Source organism: Hypanus sabinus, chromosome 1, assembly GCF_030144855.1.
Source record: "Hypanus sabinus isolate sHypSab1 chromosome 1, sHypSab1.hap1, whole genome shotgun sequence".
Classification (NCBI taxonomy): domain Eukaryota; kingdom Metazoa; phylum Chordata; class Chondrichthyes; order Myliobatiformes; family Dasyatidae; genus Hypanus; species Hypanus sabinus.
In genome coordinates, this window is record NC_082706.1 from 61,579,800 (window position 1) to 61,601,622 (window position 21,823).

The window sequence follows — 21,823 nt, forward strand, 5'->3', positions numbered from 1 at the left end:
ATGGAGTCGAGCCTGAACTGACATTTGGCCGGGTTGATTTTCAGGCCATATTCTCTCAGTTGGGCGAACAGTTGACGGAGGTGGGACAGATGCTCCTGACGACTGCTGCTGGCTATGAGGATGTCATCCAAATACATGAGAACGATGTCCCGGTTGCGTCCCACCGCGTCCATTAACCGCTGAAACATCTGTGCGGCATTCTTTAGGCTGAACGGCATGCAGAGGAACTCAAAAAGGCCGAAAGGGGTGATGGGTGCCGTTTTGGGGATGTCGTCTGGATGCATCGGGATTTGATGGTATCCCGGGACGCGGTCGATCTTGGAGAAGATCCGTGTGCCGTGCAGGTTTGCTGCAAAGTCCTGAATGTGCGGCACAGGGTAGCAGCCTGCCGCCTCGTTCAGCCTGCGGTAGTCACCGTATGGTCTCCAGCCCCCTGTTGCTTTGGGCACCATATGCAGGGGGGAGGCCCATGGGCTGTCGGACCACCGTATGATCCCCAATTCCTCCATCCTCTTGAACTCCACCTTCGCCAGTCGGAGCTTGTCCGGGGGAAGCCTTCGAGCACGGGCGTGGAGGAGTGTACCCTGTGTCGGGATGTGGTGCTGTAGCCGTGCCTGGGCATGGCTGCCGTGAACTGCGGCGCCAGAACCGATGGGAAATCAGCCAGGACTCTGGAGAAGTTGTTGTCGGACAGCGTGATGGAGTCTAGGTGTGGGGCCGGCAAGTGGCTTCACCCAGGGAGAACAATTGAAAGGTCTCGGCGTGGACCAGTCTCTTCCTTGGCAGGTCGACCAGTAGGCTGTGAGCCCGCAAAAAATTCGCTCACAGGAGCGGTTGGGCTACAGCGGCCAGTGTGAAGTCCCACTTCAATCGGCTGGAACCGAACTGCTGCCGTTCGCGGCCCTCAGGGTGGGACCCAGTTCTCTGTTTCAGGTATCATAACTCGTTGGAGGTAAGACGCTGATCTCGGCTCCAGTGTCAACCAAAAAGCGGCATCTCGACTGCTTGTCCCAGACATACAGGAGGTTATCCCGATGGCCAGCTGCCGTAGCCATCAGCGGCGGCTGGCCCTGGCGTTTCCCGGGAACTTGCAGGGCGAGCTACAGCGGCGGGCTTCTGCGCCCCACCGCTGGTGCTAGAAGCACCATTGTTCGTTGGTCTCCTCACCCCTGCCTCTGGGGTTAGCAGGCTCTGCGGCCGGGCCTGGTCTGGTTTGCTGCTGGGAGCGTGGCCTGGTGACCTATGCGACGGACGCATCACTCTCCTTCTTGGATTTCCACAACAAGTCCACCCGGGCTGCCACTTTCCAGGGCTTGCTGAAATCCGCGTCGGACAGCAGCAGGTGTATGTCCTCAGGCAGCTGCTCCAGAAATGCCTGCTCAAACATGAGGCAGGGCTTGTGACCTCCGGCCAGGGACAGCATCTCGTTCATCAAAGCCGACAGTGGCCTGTCCCCCAAACCATCCAGGTGCAGTAAGCAGGCAGCTGGCTCGCGCCGTAAGAGTCCGAAAGTCCTTATGAGCAGGGCTTTGAATTCTGTGTATTTGCCCTCCACTGTATGAACTCCTCAACCTGGGCAGCTGTCTCCTGGTCGAGGTAGCTCACCACGTAGCAGTAACGTGTGGCATCCTAGGTTATCTGTCGAATGTGGAATTGGGCTTCTGCTTGCTGGAACCATAGGTGAGGTTGCAGCGTCCAGAAGCATGGCAGTTTTAACGAAACTGCATGAACAGATGCGGCGTCATTCATCTCCGGTCCAAATATCGTTTGGGCCATCGGGGTCACCAAATGTAGCGGTGTGCTACACGCAGCACTGAAATAATGACACAGAGTTGGTCAGCCGCAGTTGCAAAAGAGATTTATTCAAACTTCGTGGCCTTGCTTTAAAGCCTTCCTGATCCTGCCCTCCCAGTGCGGGAATACTGTAGGGGGCGCGTATTCACAGTCCCGTCCCATGCGCGTGCTTTTCCCCTTGCTGGTGAAGCAGGCTTGGCGCCCTCTTTGGGACCGGCCTCAATGCCGGCGCGCGCTACTTTGTAAGCCAGTTCGAGTGCGCTGGGAAGTGGGTTGCCACAATACAACCTTTTTTCATGATAGCCAATCATTGAAGGGGACGGAGGAGACTGATGTGATTGACATTGGAACAGCCAACCGTCCTGACGAAGGGTTTCGGCCCGAAACGTCGACAGTGCTTCTCTTTATAGATGCTGCCTGGCCTGCTGTGTTCCACCAGCATTTTGTGTGTGCTGTCAGCATCAGACGTCTTGAGTGAACGTCGGGCGGTGAAGCTACTGGGTGAGAATAGAAATAGATGAACAAATCCACAGACCAATGAGTGGCCGGCATTCCGGAGTAGTTCTTTGATCGACATCTGGCGGGTAAAAAAGAAGTTGCCTGGCCGCTCCCACCACACACACTATCCTAATGTCTTGGAGCTACCGGTCGATGGGACAGTCAGCCCGGGAATAACACTTGGGAGATCAGGCGGTGAATGTGTGGAGCAGGAGACTGTACAAGAGACACTTCAGCTTCCTCTGGTTTCTGCACAAGACGAAGATTTATTAATAAACTGAAGCACCAAAGTGACCGGATATTTTACTGTGCAGATCAACTGCTCCCTGAACTTCGACTGAATCACAGCGTAAATAAATGTGTTTGTGCAGCAGCTGAAATCTCTCAGCAATTTCCCGACGTAGTGAAAGATCCATTCAGAATCATTGAAATCGAATCCTTTTCCTGAGACCTGATAATATATGACATTTACAACCGTTGTCATCCACAGAAGGATGAAGCTGCCGGAGATGGTGAAGAGTAAAACCACTGACCTCCTCCTGCTCCCAATCTCTGGGTCACCGCGGTTTTCCCCCTTGCTCTGACTCTTCAGCCCCTTACGGACCCGACTGGCCACTAAAATGTTCCTGACTGTCAGAGTGTTGAGTAGCAGGATCACAGCGAAAGGGAGGAACGGAGTTAAAACCGTATCGAGCCAGTCATATCCGACCCACCAGGGATCAGTGAAAACATTGTCCCTGAGTTTACAGAACCACGGTACATTGTCAATGATCATCCTGGGTTTCCGTGCGATGTATTGGGGAACATTTTTCAGACAGGACAGTACGCTGGTTGTTGTTAGAATCACAGTCGCAGTTTTCCCGGTACAATATTTTGTTTTCAGCTTCTGGCAGCAAATGGCGACAAACCGATCAGAGGTGAAAGTGACGGTGAACCAGACAGAACAGTCTATGGCTGTGCGTCTCAGTACATGAATAACGCTGCACACAGGGGTGATGCTCAGAAAACTCCACAGGAAATAAAATTTTCTGATTTGATGCAAAATTATGTTAGTGACAATGGCCAGTAAATCGACCGCTGCCATGGCCACAAGGTAGCAAGTGCTGCAGGTAGAGAGCCCGCACTTACCCCGGGACAGGATCACAATTGCCAATAAATTCACTAGAGAGGGAGAGAGAGAGAGAGAACACACTGGGCATTACTGAATGCATTCTCCAGGAATTAACAAGGGATTGGGTTTCAGCTAAAGATCAGGAGTTCCGGAGTCTATAAACGGCTGCTCAGAGGGAAAGCAGGAACTAGTTAGTAACCTGGGGCTGAGTGGCTCCATTAATGGATTAAATCTACAGCACAGTTTAGTTTGATAGTGCACAGCAGCAGATCCGCAGACACTGGTGCAAGTGATAAGACCCAATTATTGACCAACAGACAGTGGGATCTGACTGTGACAGACTTCAGAGGGAGACATAAAACTACCAGACCAGGGGTTCTCTCTGATGAATAAATCAGGAACGGTGAACTTCTCAATGTAAACCCCTCCCAGTCACACCTTCCCGTAGAGCCGCCTGCCCCACCACTGGTACAAATCTGGCAAATTCCCATTAACACTCACCCAATCACACCTACCTGGAGAGCTGCCTGCCCCCAACACTGGGACAACTCTGGAGAAGGTCCCATTTAAATCCTCCCAGCCACAATCTCCTGCAGAGTTACTTGTCTCCAGCACTGGAGTAACTCTGGACTAGATCTCATTTAAGGCAATAACGACATTAGAGTCGATCCCATGAGTTAGTGGAGAGACAGTAATTTACTTGTCAATAAATATGAAAAAAAAGTATGAGAGTGCTGAACTGACAGGATTGATAGGTCTGACGGATATTTTTGCAATGATCATCAGGATAGACATTTGTCAAATGATCATAAATAGCTTCACACTGGTTAACACACAGACAGAACAAATATGAATTCCTCTGGTCACTCACTGGGAACTCCAGTGACGGCCATCTGCAGGCGCAATATTTTCTCCACACTCTTGTACCCATCCAACATCGCAACCATTTTCGTCATCCAGTGATTTGTTCCCCTGTGCTCCAGGCAATCTCTCGGAATGAACTGTTGAGGCGGCACATGCCTGGGGTTTTTAATACCATTTAATGGCTCCACAGGGACTGTTTTCAACAGATTTAAAAATAAAGGGTTTTAGATTATTTCCAAACCGATTACGTCAGACAGGTGTAATCCCCGCTGTGTCAGATTGTGATGAAATTAATGATTTAATATTTAGAACGTTTGTGGGAGATGACTTGTCCCAAAAATGTTGACTGAGTCTTCTGAGGTGTTTTACCATTTAAATATGCTTCCCTGTAAATACGTATTTCGAAGGAACTATTTGTCATGCAGAGAATATTGAAGTAAATTATGTCATTGTAGCTTGTGAAATTGTATTCAATTTGTAATTTAAAATTATATTGTACTGTTACCATTCTCCTCAAGAGTATAAACTCTTGATCTATTTTATGTTCGGGACTCTGCCGAGAAGATCCCCAGAAATGTCTGTTTGTGATGATGAATAAACACCTCTGTATCCGAGAGACCCAAAACCCTCTCAGTGACTCAGTCACAGGCAGAATATTCGAGAGCTCATCTAGGTTCATTCCTAATTCCAACACATTGCCATCAAATTTAGTGGTCCAGTGAGGGGGTGAGTATGTCCTGAACATATCACCTCGTATGTATCAAAGAACACGGTGGAGAGCGAGACAGAGGGTGGAGAAATCGTAGTTGTGCGTGTCTGTCTCTGTGTCTGCGGGTTTGTCTGTCTCTGTCTATCTGTGTGTTTGTGTGTGTGACACTGTTTCCGTGTCCGTTCGTGGGTAGACCCATTGTCTCTGCCTGACTCTGCTTGACTGAACATTTGTCCGTACACCTCGCATTCAATTTATCCCCCTTGGTTCAGTCCCTTCTAATCTTTCTCATAATCTTCATATGCTCAGAGTCTCTCATTTCAAACACTTCACGAAATGGCTGCCTGTACCATAGAAAATTAAGAACAGAGGTCAAAATTCAAATTGCATTTATTATTAATGTATGTACAAATGGAACAATCTTGACATTCGCCACATCTCCATATCCTGCGAACCCTGAAATACATGAACACCCCAAATTCATGAGCCTGTTCCAGATCCACCGATTCCTGAAAATCCATATGCACCCTCAAATCCGCAGACGATGCCTGCACATCCCGAAATCTCTGTGCATCCCATATTCTCTAAAGCACCCCCAAATCAACGCATATTCTCAAGCCCGTCTGCACCCCCGTATCCGTGCGAAAGCCAAACCCGCTTTCACACCCAAACCCAGTTCAATCCCACATGCACGTTAAATGATCCCAGAGCAACATCATTTCAAACAGTTCACAAAATGACGATCTCCATACATAAAAAACAACTAGGACAGAGGTCAAAGATCATACTGCATTTATTATTAAAGACCGTGCAAACTGAACAATCTTGCAATTTGACACACCTACAAATCCACCAGCTCCCCTGAGTCACTGTTCACCTCCAAATCTGCAGACACAGCCAACTCTGCACATATCTGTAAATCAGTATTCACCCAGAGACTGTGCTCACTGGCAAACCCACATTCAATCCTCAAGTCAGTGTGCACCGCCAAGAAATGGACACCCCAAATCCCAGTGTACTCACACATTTGCTGATATGCCCCTAAATCTGCGTACATCTGAAAATCCACATGCACCGTCAAACCGGCATGCACCCCCAAATTCACCGACAAACCCCAATTTCTGTGCACATAGAGACGTCTACATGTATATTCATTGATGTCCCCTTAAATTAGTGCACTTCCACAAATCAGTATGCATCCCCACAAATCTGTATGCACCCGCATATCAATGTGCACCCCAATTTCATGCACACTTTAAGCACCACCCACATGCACATCAGAGTATCCCAGGAGAGGAATCATTTCAAACATTTCCACTGTTACGTGTCCAGAGTTTTGTTTTCCTTGGAGTCCATAGTTTCGCTTTCTGTGGGGGCGTCACGTGTCCCCAGATTCATTTTACTGGGAGTCCACAGTTTCATTTGTGTGAGCGTTACCTAATGACGTATGCCGACGGTATAAAATAAATGGGACAGTGCTGAGAAGGAGTCAAAGGAAAGAGAGAGAGACTGCAGACTTCGAGCTATCACAGAACAACTTATGATCGAGAAGTGTAAAGTCTAATGCTTACCCATACCCAAAGGATTGGATTAATCCGCGGCACACTGTGCATTATGGAGACGTGTCTGTCCTTCGTATGATCTACATGTGTGGATTTCGTGACAGTCACTTTGTGAAATCGCTCTTCATGGACTTCTGAACAGTATCCCTCGGCTGGGATCTTCAGTAACCGTTTCTTCGTTTGTTAGCCGTGGAATCTTTGGAATTTGTCATGATCACTTCGTCGCTGCACTGTGAATCCTCTCACCTATTTTGTGAATTACTGGGACTCTCTGCACTGCCACTCTAAGATTGTGTTTGTGTAGAGGGGATGTTAGAAAGGTTTCCTGAAGGTAAACGCAGGGACCTTGAGCTCCAGTACAAGTTGGAAAAATTAAAGATGAAGACTGAGAATTGGAGAAGACTGCAACAGCATGAGTTTGAGTTATGAAAAAAAATCAGCTTTAGGCTGAGGAAGTAAAAAAACAGAGGCACTTTGCAGCTGAAGAAGCAGAAAATCAGAGGGAGGAAGTAGAAAGACAAGGGAGGGTTGAGTGAGAGAAAATAGTGAAGTTGCAGAGAAGAGGTTCAGCTGTTGACTCTGGTGATGTTTGTTGCCAGTCGGGAAGTTAAATCGGTCCCTCCATTTGATTGATAAATGCATTCAGCATTTTGAGAAAATGGCTCAGAGCCAAAATTGGCCGGAAAGAAGCTGGCCTCTCTTGTTACAGAGTGTATTTAAGGGTTAGGTTCAAAAGGCTTTTCTGCCTTATCAGTTAAGATGCAGTTAAGTGTGAGGTTATGAAGCAAGCTGTACTTAAAGCCTAAGAACAGGTTCCAGAAGCGTACAGGCAAATGTTCAGGAATTTGAAGAAATCTGTGAACCAGACTCATGTGGAATTTACTTAGGGGAAATCTGTGTGTTTTGAAAGACGGTGCACATCAAAAAATGTGGATGTTAATTTTCAGAAACTGAAAAGGTTAATTTTAGTTGAAGAATTTAAAAGGTGCATCCATAACAATATAAAGGCATAATTGGATCAAAAAGGATGCCACCACTTTGCAAATTAGCTAGCAGATGAGTTTGCCTTAACCCATAAGCTTAAGTTTACCCCAAGTAAGACCTGCCAAAGGAGTAGCATGGATAGTCACGGTAAACCAATCAAAGCTGGGTCTAGTGACAAAGGTAGGGATGAGGGGAAACAATTAAAGGAGAAGCCCTCTAGTCCTATTTGTCACTACTAACTGTTTCCTTCTGAAAAAGAAGGAAAGGGAGGCAATTCCAGATGCCCATGCTCAAAATGTTGGAACACCTTTGGACCGACGAAATCTTAACATTTTGATGAAGCTCTGTCAACGGCTAAAACGTCTGGTCAGGTTAGAAAAGAATTCCTCCATTTTGTGTCAGAGGGATTTGTGTCAGTGAACGAAGAGTCACCCCCTGTGCCAGTGAAAATTCTTCGAGATACCGTGGCTTCTCAATCGCTTATGTTGAACAGTATTCTAAAGTTTGGTGATGAGACCACCACTTATGAGGTAAATCTTATTCGAGGTATTGGGTGCGACGTTGTTTCTGTACCTCTGCAAAAGGTAATATTGAAGTCAGAGTTAGTTTCAGGAATTGTTAAACTAGGACTACGACATGGTTTACTGGTGGAAGGTGTTTTTTTTATGTTAAGGAATGATCTAGCAGGTGGTAAATTTGTTCCTGCAGTGTCGCTGACAACTAAGCCAATTAATAATGATTCAAAGATAGACGCAAACATTTATCCCTCAGGTGCAATAACTCGAGCTAGAGCCAAGTAACTTGCCAATGTAGATGATCCTGCGTAGCATGATGCAGCTGCTCATGATAGCCCAAATAATGAATCAGATTTTGATGACTTGTCAGGGACTTTTCTGCCCACATTGTTTCACCAGTATCCAGGTGTTAATTCTTTCAATAAAGATTTATCTCTGTCTAGAAAGGAGTTTATAGCAGAACAGAGCAGAGACCCTGAGATTGAAACTTTAAGGGAAAAAGCTCTCTCAGGTGAGGAGATTCATAAAGTGCCAGTAGGGTATTATTTCGCACATAGAGTTTTATCCATATAACCATATAACAACTATTGCACGGAAACAGGCCATCTCAGCACTTCTAGTCAATACCGAGCACTTACTCTCACCTAATCCCATTGACCCGCACTCAGCCCGTAACCCTCCATTCCTTTCCTGTCCATATGCCCATCCATTTTTGCTTTAAATGACAATACCGAACCTGCCTCTACCACTTCTACTGGAAGCTCATTGCACACAGCTACCACTCCCTGAGTAAAGAAATTCCCCCTCATGTTACCCTTAAACTTTTGCCCCCTAAGTCTCAACTCATGTCCTCTTATTTGAATCTCCCCTACTCTCAATGGAAAAATACCTATCCACGTCAACTCTATCTATCCCCTCATAATTTTAAATACCTCTATCAAGTCCCCCCTTAACCTTCTATGCGCCAGAGAATAAAGACCTAACTTGTTCAATCTTTCCCTGTAACTTAGGTACAGAAACCCAGGTAACATACTAGTAAATCTTCTCTGTACTCTCTTTTTTTGACATCTTTCCTATAATTTGGTGGCCAGAATTGTACACAATATTCCAAATTCGGCCTTACCAATGCCTTGTACAATTTTAACATTACATCCCAACTCCTATACTCAATGCTCTGATTTATAAAGGCCAACATACCAAAAGCTTTCTTCAACTCCCTATCCATATGAGATTCCACCTTCAGGGAAATATGCACTATTGTTCCTAAATCACTCTGTTCTACTGCATTCTTCAATGCCTTACTATTTACCATGTATGTCCTATTTGAATTATTCCTACCAAAATGTAGCACCTCACAGTTATCAGCATTAAACTCCATCTGCTATCCCTCCGTCCACTCTTCTAACCAGCTTGAATCTCACTGCAAGCTTTGAAAATCTATTTCATTATTCTCAACGCCACCTATCTTAGTATCATCTGCATACTTACTAATCCAGTTTACCACCCCATCAACCAGATCATTAATGTATATGACAAACAACATTGGACCCAGTACAGATCCCTGAGGCACACCACTAGTCACCGGCTTCCAACCTCCAACCTGACAAACAGTTATCCACCACTACTCTCTGGCATCTCCCATCCAGCCACTGTTGAATCCATTTCACTACTTCAATATTTTTACCTAACGATTGAGCCTTCCTAATTAATCTGCCGTGCGGAACCTTGTCAAAGGCCTTACTGAAGTCCATACAGACAACATTCACTGCTTTACCATCATCAACTTTCCTCGTAACCTCTTCAAAAAACTCAATAAGATTTGTCAAACATGACCTTCCACGCACAAATCCATGTTGACTGTTCCTAATCAGACCCTGTCTATCCAGATAATTAGATATACCATCTCTAAGAATACTTTCCATTAATTTACCCACCACTGACGTCAAACTGACAGGCCTATAATTACTAGGTTTACTCTTAGAACCCTTTTTAAACAATGGAACCACATGAGCAATATGCCAATCCTCCGGCACCATCCCCGTTTCTAATGACATTTGAAATATTTCTGTCAGAACCCCTGCTATTTCTATGCTAACCTCCCTCAAGGTCCTAGGGATATCCTGTCTGGACCTGGAGATTTATCCATTTTTATATTCCTTAAAAGCGCAAGTATTTCCTCCTCTTTAATCGTCATAGTTTCCATAACTTCCCTACTTGTTTCCCTTACCTTATACAATTCAATATCCTACTCCTTAGTAAATACTGAAGAAAAGCAATTGTTCAAAATCTCCCCCATCTCTTTCGGCTCCACACGTAGCTGTCCTCTCTGATTCTCTAAGGGACCAGTTTTATCCCTCACTATCCTTTTGCTATTAATATAACTGTAGAAACCCTTTGGATATATTTTCACCTTCCTTGCCAAAGCAACCTCGTATCTTCTTTTAGATTTTCTAATTTCTTTCTTAAGATTCTTCTGACATTCTTCATATTCCTCAAGCACCTCATTTACTCCATGCTGCCTATATTTATTGTAGATATCTCTCTTTTTCCTAACCAAGTTTCCAATATCCCTTGAAAACCATGGTTCTCTCAAACTTCTAACCTTTCCTTTCAACCTAAAAGGAACATAAAGATTCTGTACCCTCAGAATTTCACCTTTAAATGACCGCCATTTCTCTATTACATCCTTCCAATAAAACAAATTGTCCCAATCCACTCCTTCTAAATCCTTTTGCATCGCCTCAAAGTTAGCCTTTCTCCAATTAAAAATCTCAACCCTGGGTCCGGTCCTATCCTTCTCCATAAGTATAATTATATTGAAACTAATTGAAGTTTTAATGAGGAACTGGAATTCCTGATGTTCGTGCAAGTGAGGAATGGGAAATTGTTTACCAGGTTGTAGTCCTAAAGCCTATAGGAATGAGATTTTAACTTTGGCCCATAGTACACTCTTGATTGGCCATCTAGTTGTGAAGAAAACTGTGCAGAAAGTATTAAAAGAATTCTTCTGGCCTAGTTTAAGGGAAGATGTTGCAACATTTTTCAGGACTTGTCACAATTGTCAGGTTGTGGGTAAACCTAATCAGGTCACCTCAGTCATCCCACTCCAGCCTGTTCCTGCATTTGGTAATCCCTTTTCTAAAGTTATTGTGGATTGTGTTGGCCCATTGCCCCAGAATAAAGCTGGTCATCAGGATTTGCTATTATATGTAGAGCAATTAGATTTCCAGAGGCAATACCTCTGAGAAATATAAAAGCCAAAACTGCGTTGCAGGCTCTCGTAAAGTTTTTTTTTATTTATTTGGTTTGCCTAAGGAAATTCAGTCTGATCAATAATGTAATTTTGTATCAGATTATTCCAGAAAACAGCTTGCAGACTTGGAGTTAAACAGATTACGTCGGCTGCATATCATCCAGAATCCCAAGGGGCCTTAGAGAGATACCATTCTACCCTCAAAACCATGATTAGGACGTTCTGTATTGAAAATGAGAAGGATTGGGTTAATTCTGTAACTCAAGGGTTAAAACACACAGATACCTATATTGATGATTTAGTCACGGGGATTGGGACCTGGGAAGCCCATATCTCTGCAGTGCATAAGCTGTTTGACAGGCTTTCAAAGGCCAACCTTACAGTTAAGTTAGCTAAAAGTGAATTTGTCCATGCCACTGTGACCTATCTTGGTTATATTGTAGGTCAATGCAGGTTGGCTCCTGTTCCGGCAAAAGTTCAGGCAATTTATGAGGTTCCCATTCCAACCGGGAAAAGGGCTCTTAGAAGATTTCTGGGAATGGCTGGATGTTATCGCAAGTTCTGCAAGAACTTTGCTTAAATTGTTCTCCCATTGACTAACCTCTTGAAGGAGTGTGAAAAGTTTGCTTGGCCAGAACGTTGTCAGGAGGCATTTGATAATTGAAAGCTATATTATATCACCAGCCTGTCCTCAGGTCACCTAACTTTGCCAAACTATTCTCAATAGCTGTGGATGCCAGTAATGAAACTGCAGGAGCAGTGTTACTACAAAGGGATGATTATGATGATGCTGACCATCCTGTTGCTTACTTTTCAAAGAAATACAATGAGCATCAAATAAATTATTCAACAATCAAGAAGGAATTATTATCACTAATTTTGGATTTGCAGCATTTTGATTGTTGTGGTTTATACAGATCATAATTCATTGGTGTTCTTGAGTAAGATGAAAAACAAAAATAGAAGGTTTCTGAATTGGAGTTTGTTTTTGCATAAGCATGATTTCATGATAACTCACATTAAAGGCAAAGATAATATAATTGCCAATTACCTTTCCAGATGCTAAACTTGCAATGTGATTTTAATAATGGAGTTTAAAATTTGTATATGCTCCTGCAATATGTTGTATTAGTTTGTATTGTACTGTAAGATAACCATATATATATTGTTCCACATATTGTAGATTGTAGTTAAAATTTTGTTCTTACAGATAAAAAAAATTTCTTCTTGGGGGCAGATGCTACGTGTCCAGAGTTTTCCTTTTCCTGGGAGTCCATACTTTGCTTACTGTGGGCGTCACGTGTCCCTAGTTTCATTTTACTGGGAGTCCACAGCTTCGTTTCTGTGAGCATTACCTAATGACGTATGACGATGGTATAAAAGAAAAGTGGACAGTGTTGGGAAGGAGTCGAAGGAAAGAGAAAGACACTGCAGACCTCGAGCTATGACAGAACAGCTCACGATTGAGAAGGGTAAAGTCTAATGCAGGGGTGTCAAACCACCGGCCAGCGAAGGGGTGCAATCCCGCCGGGGGATGATTTGGGGAAATAAAAAAGTATATTCACGACCATTTATTATGTATCTGTACAACAGAGTTCTCCCTCCCTCGCTGCTCTCACTCCCACCGCTGTCTGTGCCGCCTGCTGCATCGGCAGCTTGTTGTGTGTACTTAGAAAACAATAGGCGGCAGTTAATCACCCACTACGCATAAGCACCTACCACCCTGCACTGAAGACCACTAGGGCCCCATTTACGTCGTCAGACACAGTATAAACATACAGAGTACTCAGGTAAGTAACACTTGTAGCAAAGCTGAGACTGGTTGCTGCTGTGGTTCAAATTGCTTTCCAAGAAAAGTTGACATCGAAGGTCGGATAGCTGTGGCTGTGGCAAAGGAGTACAATATCAAACGACACAATGAGATGACACACGGAGAAAAATATGACAAGTACGCAGGACGACTCAACGCAAAAGTTAAATGAGCTTGAAGCAGCTCTGAAAAACAACAGCAATCAGTGTTCACCAAATGTCGAGAGACTCATGATGGAGCTGTCAATGCCAGCAATGTTATTGCCCACAAAACAGCTACTGCGTCGAAGCTATACTCAGAGGGGAAATTCATCAAAGCATGCACGCTGACGGCGGCTGAGCTGCTGTGCCCTGAGAAGAAACAGGCGTTTGGTAATATCAGCTTGTCAAGAAATACAGAGAGAATCGGGGACCTTGCAGGAGATTTGAACAGTCAACTGAAAGACAAAGTGAAGTCATGTATTGCCTTCTCTATTGCAATTGATGAGAGCACCGACGTGACTGATGTAACTCACTTGCAAATATTTATTCGTGTTGTTGATGCATCATTGACCGTCACCGAGGAGTTTGTGGAGATAATGCCCATGATAAACACTACAACGGCGAACGATGTTTTCTCCAGCTTCGTTGAGGCCTTGGACAGACTGAGGGTTGACTGGAGTCCCGCTGTCAGTGTGGCAGCAGATGGCGCACCGTCCATGGTCAGGAAAAAGGCAGACATGTTGCAAAACTCAGAGAGAAAGTTCAGATAGAGAATGCAGAGCAAAAATTCTGGAATTTTCATAAAACAGCAAGAGGCGTTATGTAGCAGGAGCCTGAAAATGGACAATGTCATGGTTGTAGTATTCAAAACGGTTAATTTTATTAGAGCCAAGGGACTCAGCCATTGGCAATTTGACACTCTTTTGTCTGAAAGTAATATTGGACAGGGCCTACCCTACCACACTGATGTTCGCTGGTTGAGGAGAGGGGTTGTGTTCAAACGTGTTTTTTTTTTCAATTACGTGCAGAAATTTGACTTTTCATGAACAAGAAAGGGAAGTCAATGGCAGAGTTCAATGACCCAGACTGGCTTCATGATCTTACATTTTTGGTGGATATAACAGAGCTCTTAAATGTTCTTAATGTTACATACAAGGCTTCAACAAACTTATTACGGAATACTACAACAGCATTTGTGCCCTTCAAATTAAATTAGGCCTGTGGGAGAAGCAACTACCCCGGGGCAACCCAGCTCATTTCCTCTCTTTGCAGTCTGTGCATGTCACTCATGGGAAGAATGAAAGCATGGACAGGTATAAGGACAGAATATCATGGCTGAAAAGTGAGCTTCAGAATAATTTCCAATTCTTCACTCAACTCGAGAAGGAATTCTCACTATTTTGCTCGCCGTTTGCCGTCAACGCAGCATCAGATGTGCCAGAGGAACTCCAAATGGGACTAATTGAAATTCAATATAACTCCGCTCATCAATACCTGGGACCGATGTACTCCAAGATGACAGGCTTTGCCTCAAAGATGCTTTGATGTTCGGGACAACATAACTCTGTAAGCAGGTGTTCTCCATAATGAACATTAACAAATCCAAACTGCACTCGCAGCTGACACGCAGACATCTAAATGGCATTATGAAAATCACAACTGCCCAGAAACTGGTCACTGATGTTGTTAGGCTGGTTAATGACAAGAGATGTCAGTTGTCTAGAAGCAGCAAGTGAAAAATGAGTGACATTGTTCGATGCACTGCTACAATGCATTTCTCTGCTTGCCTGGCTGGGGAAATAATTTTCTCGAAGATAGACCTCGTTCGTGGTTATTACCAGGTCCCAGTCCACCGAGTGACATTCATATAACCACTGTTATTACGCTGTTTTGTTTGTTTGACTGTCATTTGGGCTGAAGAATGCAGCCCAGAACTTTCAGCAGATCGGGGAGGGTGTTCTAAGGGATTTGCCGTTCCTGGTTTTCTTTTTTTACGTAGATTACATTTTCGTAGCCAGTTCTTCTAGGGACCAACATATCTTACACTGGAGTACACTTAAGAATGTCTTAGTCAGCACGATATTATCGTCAACCCGGCGAAGTGCCAATCGTGGTCGATTTCCTCGGACACCACGGCAATGCAGCAGGAGCAGTTCCCTGGACGGATAAAGTTGAAGCCATTAAGTGCTTCCTTTGGCCAGTCACCGTTAAGGTCCTGCAGGGATTTTTGGGCATGGTGAACTTTTATCACATTTTTTTTCCAAACAGGCTGATCTAATGTGAGGCCCTTAAGGGCAAAAAGGCCAAGCACGCCGTTGACTGGATGGAGGAAATGTCCAAGGGGTTCTCCGATACTAATGAGGCGTTGTCTAAAGCAGTGCAGCTGCTGCACCCTCTTCAAGAAGCACCAATCTCTCTCAACATGGACGTGTTGGATTGCGCGGTCAGTGCGGTGCATGAATAGTTGGTCAACGGCGTTTAGCAACCTCTTGCATTTTATAGCTGTTAGCTTCGCCTGTGCAAGTGACAGCATAGCACCTTCCACCATGAGCTTTTCGGTATGTACTTGGCAGTACAGCCTTTTCGTTTTCTCCATTTACGGCTTTTGTTGATCATAAGACCCTAACATTCGTTATGGCTAAAGCCTTGAACTTTGGTCTGCTCGAGAACAGCAGCATCTTTCTTTTCATTCAGAGTTCACTATAGTTATCCACGATGTCGCGGGGAATGTAACCTTATGGATGATAGCCTTTCCCGGTGCTTCACTGGCACTGTACATTTGGACTAAGCTCAGAAGGAGGCAGACCAAGTTTCGGACCTGCGCGTTCAGGCATTGGGTTTGGTAACCACACGTTTGAAATTTGTGGACATTGCTTTCGTTGAGAGCAGTGGCTTTTGTTAAATCCCCACTAATTGAGGAAGAGATTCCCAACCCTTCTCACGCTGAGGCAGATGAAATCAGGGAGACTTATCTGTCTACAGACTGGGTTTCAATGGGACTGTGAAGGGGAGGAAACGGAGCTCAGACAAGGGGCAGAAAAATCCGAGTCCGAAGGCACATGTTACACCAGGGGAGCCCTAGCCATCTTGACCAGGTATCCCAAGGAGTGTCAGAATCTGAGGAAGTAGATGATGGGGTAAGGAGGTCTCCAAGAATCAGAAGAGACCCAGATAAGCTCCCTTACTGGGGAACAGAGTGCTATGGCAATCCCCTGGGTGAGATATGTCACTACCCTTTACAAATGGTTTGGAGGTACTGACATCACGAAATTCATTTTAAACCGATGATATTAAGATGAGGAGACAAACTATTTCAAGGTCACAGAGACACGACTATTTTGTTGGGGGAGAGTGTAATGCTCTGGTTCATATTTTTAATGTTATGCTGCATGCATTTCTTTTTGTGCTGATCTGTGGGAGCTGCTTGTTTTCAGCTCATGTTTGGGTTATTGAAGATAAGAGCTGAGGAGAAATGTCCGCCATTCAATTCGCATGGTTGATTTGAAGGGAAGCTTTCCCATTTGAGGGAGGCCAAGGTTGGCTTGTTTTTCTTTCTTTTGGGTCAAGACAGATGAAGACAGAAGAGGCCGGAGAGCAGAGGTCAACAGGTATGACCTGGAACGGGACTGTGATTCGACAAACCCTGGGGTGTAATCAATTGAGGATCGGTGACTTGAGGAAACTGAGATCCGACTTGTGCAATTTAGACTGTTTTATTCAAATGGGTCCCTTTCTTTTTTTTTTGTTCTTTTCGTTGCCAACACTTTAGTCCAGTTGAGAATTTTAAAGATAAATCTTTCAATTGAATTTGGTGCACTGTCTGTTACTTCATGGCACCCACTCGTCATAGGGGAGCAAATTACACAATATCCACACAAACAGGTGTTTGGGGTGTGGGGTTTTCGCACCCACTAGTCACCGGCAGCCAACCACAAAAATTTCCCTTTATTCCCCCTCTTTGCCTTCTGCCTGTCAGTCTCTGCTTTATCCCTGCTAAAATCTTTCCTGTAATGCCATGAACTCATAGCTTGTTAAGTAGCCTCACGTGTGGCACCTTTGTCAAAGGTCTTCTGAAAATCCAAGAACACAACATTAACAGATTCTCCTTTGATTATTCTGCTTCTTATTTCTTCAAAGAATTCCAACAAACTTGGCAGGCAAGATTTCGTCTTGAGGAAACCATGTTGACAACAGCCTACTTTATCATGTGCCTCCAAGTTCCCTGAAACCACATCCTCAGCAATCGACTCCAACATCTTCCCAGTCACTGAGGTCAGATTGAATGGCCCTTTAAATTTCCTTTCTTCTGCCTTTCTCCTTTCTTGAAGCGTGGAGTGACATTTGCAATTATCCAGTCTTCTGGAACTATTCCAGAATCATCCAACAATCTCTTCAGCTGCTTCTTTCAAAACACTGGGATCAGAAAACTTCTTCCTACTGATGGTTATTTTCTTTGTGATGCTAACTGGTGAAAGAGTGTTTTTCTTGCAGAGCACTGTCGAAGCTTGTTTGGGTTATTGTTGCTGATAATGTGGGATTATATTCATTTGTTAACCAATTGGGTTAGATGATACTTCCTCTTGTGGGTCTGTGAGCTGGGATTGTGCGGACTTTTGGGAGTCGGGGAGAAGACAACAAGGACGGTGGTCGGTGCGGCACTGCTGGTCGATCACCGAGGGTGGTCCCAGGTGCGCGGGTCGTGGAGGTCGGAGAAGATCGAAGAGTGGTCGGAAGACTCGATGGTTGAGCTCCAATGATGTGCACTAATTGACAAGATTTGGAGCCTTTTTCTTTATTTTCTTTCCCTTCCTATATATTGTATCGTTATTAATCACTTAGTTCTAGTAAGATTTATATAGTGTATTCTGTAAACGTACTTGTTGTGCGCTTGATACTGTGTGTGTGAATTTGTATTAGTGTGTATTTCACAGCATCCACGTAAACGGAGGCGCTGTTTGGCGGTTGGACGAATTTTCCCCTAGACATACACTAGCCAGTCGCGTAAGTGTTACATACAAGACCCTGGTATCAGAAACATTCTCCCTACTATGATTACTTTACACAATTCATGACCCTACACACCAACAACTTCTACTATTCTGTTGGTGTCTTCCAGAGTGAACACTGATGCAAAATACTTCTTCAGTTCATCCACCATGAACTGGTCCCCCATTACTAACTCTCCAGCATCGTTCTCCAGTGGTCTGATATCCCCTCTCAGCTCACTTTTGCACTTTATGTGTCTGAAGAAATTTGGGTATCCTCTTGAATATTGTTGGCTATTTTACTTTCATGTTCTATCTCTGCCTCTTTACTGATTTTTCGTTGCCTTTGGTTGGAGCTTGAAATGTCCCAACTCACTAATTTCCCTCTATTATATACCCTCTCTTTTTTACCTTTATGTTAGCTTTGAATTCTCTTGACAACCATGGTTGTGTCATCTAGCCTTTAGAATGCTTCTACTTTGGTGTGTATATATATGTCACGCATTTCAAATTGCTTCCAGAAATTCTAGCCACTGCTGTTCTGCCATTCTCCCTGCCGGTTTTCTTTTCCAATCAATTATGGCTGTAACGTTCTCCTTCGCGTGTAACGAACGCCGAATTTAACGTCGAGATAAACCACAGTTAATAAGAACCAGATCGCAGTAAGATTAACCATTTACTGTTCACTCTTCACATTAACATATGGTGAAAACTGTTGATAAAACAATACAAGATTGATACAGTATTTGTTCCTTCCTTAATATCACATTTCAAGTGTAAATACTTGCAAAGGTGACTATAACTACATTACACTAAGGTGCAGTATACAGGGAGAGTTTACCTGCTCCATTGACTACTTTAAATACACTTCCATGCAAACTATCCGCGACTCTTTAACTAACGAAAGCATAAACATTATCGACTGTCGTTACTTCTAACAGGATCGGCATTAACATCTTAGTTCAATATATCGATTATCTATTAACTTACAGCGTTGCTCTCACTGTGATTTCTCATGCCTGCAAAACAACTTCTGCTCAGGTGAGCCTCGTAGTAAGCCCCCACCCTCGCGCTAATTTCAAACCGGTATTTTCCCACAAGACGCGGCGAAACCGGATGTGACGTCATCGCATGCCGATATATTTTACATGCAATGAATATACTTTAAACACTTCTAATTCTAACTAGAAAATACTATCGAATGAATTACTAAGCAAAAATATTATAAACTAAATAACTGTCGTAAAGACAGCACACTCCCCGCTTGACCTTCGTAAGGTCACAATGAGCAGAGTACAAAACTTAGTCTCTTAATCAGTCATTGGGTAGAAGTAGAATAACTTCTGTAACTGGCCTTTGGTAAATTTTCACATCGCCTTGGTCGGCAGTCTTCAATTCGATCTTCCTGACATGTCCATCCTCGCTAGGGAATGTAGCAGTGATTCTGGCCATTGGCCAGCTGTTGCGGGTGATCTGCTTGTCCCTGAGCAGGACTAAGTCTCCAACTTGAAGATTCCTGCGGGGTTCTGTCCACTTTCGTCTCTGTTGCAACGAGGGTAGATATTCCTGTCTCCAGCGGGACCAGAACTGATTTGCCAGAGCCTGGACTTGTCTCCATTGCTTTGTGTACAAATCCTTGTCTGAAAAGTCTCCTGGTGGAGGAGGTGCTCCTGCCTTCTGTGTAAGGAGCATTGATGGCGAAAGGATGAAGGGGTTTTCTGGGTCAGAGGACACAGGCAGGAGTGGTCGTGAGTTCATAATGGCTGTGACCTCTGCCATTAGGGTGCACAGTACCTCGTGGGCCAATCGGGTGCGTTGCTGCATCTCAGGTTTCCTTTTCCGGGTTTTCCGTAAGGACGTGAACCGTTTGACTGCCTGCTCTTTGTTATCTGGCAACCGCTGGCGTGGTTCTCTGAAGGGTAGTGGGGCGACCCAATTATTTGCTTCATCCCTGAAGACTTTGGTGTCCATCATTTTTAAGAAGAAGACGTCTTGAGCTGATGGAGCAAGTTTATTGTCATACTTCGTTTGAGCGAAGACTGACTGGCCCAGCGACTCGTCGCTTGCCTCGCGCTTGTTAACGCCTTGTTGTGCTTCCTTGATATACATGGAACTTGTGCAGGGTTGAAAAATCGAATGGCGGCCACTCTCTAGCACATTGGTCTTGAGTGTGTCGACCGTCGGTTTGTGTACGTCACGGAGACACACCTCTCCTATCACCACCCAGCCCAGATCCAGACGTTGCGCGAAGGGGGCGTCGAGTGGTCCATTGACCTGCTGCCTAACCTTGTGTACCTGGATAACATCTCTTCCTAATAGCAGGAGTATTTCTGCTTTCGGATCCAGTTCTGGGATGTGTTTGGCGATGTGGTGGAGATGCGGCTGGTGTAGCACCGCACTTGGTGTCGGGATCTCAGCGCGGTTAATCATGATTTCATTGCACTCTAAGAGCGGAGGGAGACAGATGACGACTTTACCATCCAGGGACTCGATCTGGATGCCTTCTGCCTTCCTTCCTTGGGTTTCCATGTTGCCTGAGCAAGTTTTGAGGTAGTATGGGAACCGCTCACTCTCAATGTTGAACAATTTAAAGAACTCTGGACTGACTAGTGAACGATTGCTCTGATCGTCCAGAATCACATAGGCTTTGATGGCCTTGTCTTTGGCTCCTTTAGGGTACACCTTAGTGAGGCAGATCTTGGAACAAGAACGACTTGACTGAGCTTGACCGCAAACTTCTGTACAGTTCGTGCTGACAGCTGTTGACCTAGAGTGAGCCTCTCCCTCCCCGCCGTCCTGTTGTGGGGGTGAAGGAGCGCTGTCGGTTTGCGGTGACAGGTCGGGATGCATGGCCCCGACGTGATCTGGGCTATCACATTCCGGACACTTCACGGCGATCGTACACTCTCTGGCGAGGTGAGAGGTTGAGGAACAGCATCTAAAACATATTCTGTTCTCCTTGAGAAGAGCCGTCCTCTCTTCAAGGGGTTTTTCCCTAAACATTCTGCATGCTTTCAGGGGGTGAGGTTTGTTATGCAATGGACAATACTTGCCAGGGTCGTTGTTAGTTGTAAGGGCTTCAGTCTTGAGCACTGACACGGGTTTATCAATGTTGAAAACATTCGAAGAGGATCTACCTGGCTTGGTGTAAATCGAACTGCTTCCTGGACCCACGAGGCTAGGGTCGTTTCACCTCTTCGCCTCCTTGCGCACAAACTCAGTGAGGTGCTTAAAGGGAGGAAATCGACCACCGTGGTCTTCCTTGTACTCTGAGGCAACAGTCAGCCACCTGTCCTGCAGCCCAAATGGAAGTTTGTCCACGATTTGTCTAATCCCGGATGGAGTATCTAGGTATACTAGACCAGCTGAGTAGCCATCTTCTTTGGCGCCTTGGATCTCCATGAGTAAATCTCCGAATTCTCTTAACTTAAAGCGATCTTTGGCTGACACCTTAGGAAAGTTTTCCAGACGTCGATATAGCGCCGCTTCAATAATGTCGGGGGCCCCATATCTCTCCCAAAGTCTCTCCCACGCTTCGCTTAAGGCTAGCTCGGGTTTGTTGATGTACACTGAACGTATGCGTCTCACCTGGTCGCGTGATTCTTTCCCCAGCCATTTCGCCATAAGGTCCAACCTTTGGGTTGCACTGAGCTGGACTCCGTCGATCGCGTTGGTGAATGTGGAGTACCATGCACGGTAATTTTCGGGTTTATCGTCAAACTGGTACAGTCCCGAAGTGACGAGATCCCGTCGTGCT